This window comes from Limulus polyphemus, unplaced genomic scaffold, assembly GCF_000517525.1.
Source record: "Limulus polyphemus unplaced genomic scaffold, Limulus_polyphemus-2.1.2 Scaffold2786, whole genome shotgun sequence".
In the NCBI taxonomy this organism is placed as follows: domain Eukaryota; kingdom Metazoa; phylum Arthropoda; class Merostomata; order Xiphosura; family Limulidae; genus Limulus; species Limulus polyphemus.
In genome coordinates, this window is record NW_013668396.1 from 65,630 (window position 1) to 69,091 (window position 3,462).

The 3,462-nt window shown below is 33.3% G+C and overlaps 2 long non-coding RNA genes across 3 annotated transcripts in view; one reads left to right on the forward strand and one right to left on the reverse strand.

Annotated features, from left to right (window-relative positions):
• LOC111087873 overlaps positions 1 to 3,462 on the reverse strand; it is a 97,883-nt gene that overhangs the window by 52,286 nt on the left and 42,135 nt on the right. The gene's annotated exons all lie outside the window — the stretch shown is intronic.
• Positions 1 to 3,462, forward strand: part of LOC106467901 — a 58,653-nt gene that overhangs the window by 4,862 nt on the left and 50,329 nt on the right. The window lies entirely within an intron of this gene.

The window sequence follows — 3,462 nt, forward strand, 5'->3', positions numbered from 1 at the left end:
TGAGTAGGTAATTCTTGTACTACACTCAACTAATGAGTAGGTACTTCTTGTACTACACTTACGTAATGAGTAGGTACTTCTTGTACTACACTCATCTAATGAGTAGGTACTTCTTGTACTACACTTACGTAATGAGTAGGTACTTCTTGCACTACACTCAACTAATGAGTAGGTACTTCTTGTACTACACTTACGTAATGAGTAGGTACTTCTTGTACTACACTCAAGTAATGAGTAGGTACTTCTTGTACTACACTCAAGTAATCAGTAGGTACTTCTTGAACTGCCCTCACGTACAGCTTTTTTATTCTTTTTAAAGCGAAATAGGAATTACCTACTTTAACTGTGATTTCTATTGTTTAGTTATGAAATCTTTGTTTCCATATCACCTTATTTATTGAGTACAAAATATTCGAGTTAAAGATTATTTCAAACAATCTTTTACTGATTACAATTTAAACGACTGACGTTACGTTTTGTAAAATTGTAAAGCTTAAATCTCAAATTCATCTACGGTCTGTAACAACTTTGTAAATAATTGGTTGTTTGTTTTAGAGCAAAACCACATTAGGCAATTTGTTGTGTCCACCACGGGGAAGCGAACTCCGAATTTTAGCGGTATAAGTCCGTAGAGGTGCCGTCGTCCCACCAGGGGACCTTGTAATTAATTGGAAACTTCAGATGAACCAGTTTCAAGTCATGTTTCTTATGCCGAACACAAAATAACAAAACATTACATAAGAAACTTTAGTCCATTTACTCGACGTAAGTGAGAAGTGATTCAGGATACGGACCCTATTAATTGTCAAGTTACAGCCGTGAGGTTTATTCTGATTAAGTCAGAAACTCTTTGAACTTTGTAATGTACATATATTTTATATGTCAACTGATGATCTATAATTATTGCTCAACCTTGTGGTGTAATATAAAGTTGTAAATGTTTGACGAACAAGGCGGAGACTCATCAACAGTGGCGCACTACCAAGAAGTTTGATGTCGCTTTTAAAATATCATTCTTCGTTCTATGAACAGACGGTATAACAAGCTACATGAAACAAATTGCTGTATGCGATAATCATAAACGCTGGTGTATGGTTGTACGTAACATGACTCACAGTGTATGTGTATTTGTGTATACAGCTCTCAGTCACTGTCAAATTGTGCTTAAAGTGGCTGCTACAGACAACAGATTAAAGGCACCACGAAATTTGACTCGAAATATTTAAAGCATTTTTTTCTTTCCTCACTTCATTTATTAAAAGGACACATTCACTGGGAAAGTTACAATGCGATTTTTTTTAAGGTAATCCTTTGACAAGTCCGATCATTCGTCTTTGCAGGGCTAATTATGAGTGAAGACTTATCTCTGAAATATGGAGAATTCTCCTCTTACTTATTAGGCCATCAACTTAATAATTGCCACAAGGAACAAGCAGCCAGCAGGATCTGATTCGTCGGATGGGACTCATTATTAAAGCGTCATGTACGTGAACCTAAATGAGCAGAATTATACAGGACGAAACCAAGAGCTTCTGCAATATAATACTTTAGTTATGGTCAAACAGTTGCACGAGCAGAATAATTTACAACACAAAATGATGATTGATAAAGAGCATAAATGCTTTATACACCCCACTAAATTGTGAGATCTGGAAATAGTACCAATATGTAATCCTAGCGTTTACAACGGGGGGGGGGGGGATTATTCTAATCTATAACTGTAACCTAGTTTCCAGGAGTTTTAACAAGCACTTTGAATATCTATAATTAGAAAATGACTTGTGAAATAATCAAATTCGATTTATTTCCCACGTAATATGTCCTATAGTATTTGTAATTAGAGAGATTTTTTTCTGTATATCAGAATTATAAAGTAAAGTCTCTCTAGTAATGCAGTCTGAGAGTTCAAAAACTAAACCTCGAAAAGACTATACCAACAATAAAACTGTGAGTATATGTGTAAAATATATTTAAAAAAGACACATGTTTACATGTAACTTGGAGACATGACTGGCACGGTCTTTTCAGGTTATATGTAATCTTTCTGTCACACATGTAGTACTTGAATCACGAGTCTAGTGATCAGTTAAGCGCTCGTGGCTCATGTTTACTTTTGTTAGCATTAGGAGATTTCAGTGTACACATTTTTATTGTTCATGGTATAACAACTGTAAATATATATACACATATCAGGCAGGCGGTAGCAGTGCCTATGGCTCGGATTGTTCATCGAAAGGACATATCTCCTCAATAGGTCATCAGAACTTCACAATACTATACAGTGTTTCTTTTTATAACAATCTGATGTAATGACTGAGTAACAAGTTTTGGGAATGTCTGTAAATATCATAGCAAAAAGTTTGAATTTCTTGTTCTTCTTTTTCATTACATGATAACTCAAAAACCAAAACAACGGTGTTAACCAATTTCACTGAGGTGTTCAACTTATTGACTGGTAATTGTTGTTTCACCCTGTACGTAAGCTTTTTACGGAAACATCATACTTTTGTAAGAAAGCTAACTTCAAGGGGTAATGATAACATCGTTTACACTAGAATTATATATTTTTCAATTACTGCTAGTTAATAATACTTATAAAAGCGGATACTCCGTTTGAAACTATGTTATTATTAACTAGCAGTAATTAAAAAATATATAATTCTAGTGTAAACGATGTTATCATTACCCCCCTTGAAGTTAGCTTTCTTACAAAAGTACGATGTTTCCGTAAAAAGCTTACGTACAGGGTGAAACAACAATTACCAGTCAATAAGTGAAAAAACCGCAGTAAACGGAACAAAATGTTAGAAATCTGATATTAGAGAAACTTCTTCTTTTATATATTTAATATCAGACTTCTGACAGACTGTTCCGTTTACTGTGGCTTTTCACTACTTGCTATACACGATATTGTGTTCTTTTATTATTATTACCAAACAATAATATATAAAAATAAATATTACAGTTGGAACCTTATCGTATTAAACTTGGTTACAAATACCACCTTCCTATGTCTATTGAAACATTGCATTAAAAACAAGTAAAGAAAATACTTTTCAAAAAAAAGGAAGTAAATGTATGGATGGCTAATATCAGTCCTTCAAAAAGAGTGAAACAAGATAGTAGGGATGGCATTTGCATCATCCCTACATAATAATATAGGCAAGAATTAAAATATAGCAATATATATAACAATTCATTCACAATTGGGTTTAATTTATCCTTTTTTTTTAACATTCTACTACACTGTGTTATTATGTAAGGATGATGCAAGTGGCATTCCTACTACCTTGTTTGCATTGTTTTGAAGGATTGATATTAGTTTTAGTTCCCTAAAATAATAAATAATGCACAACGTTAAAATAGGGACACAATTAAAAACATTTTAATTAAGGTCAATATATAACAACTAAAAAGTTGACTCTACATGTTTCGACGTTGCAATGTCATCTTCAGGAGCAA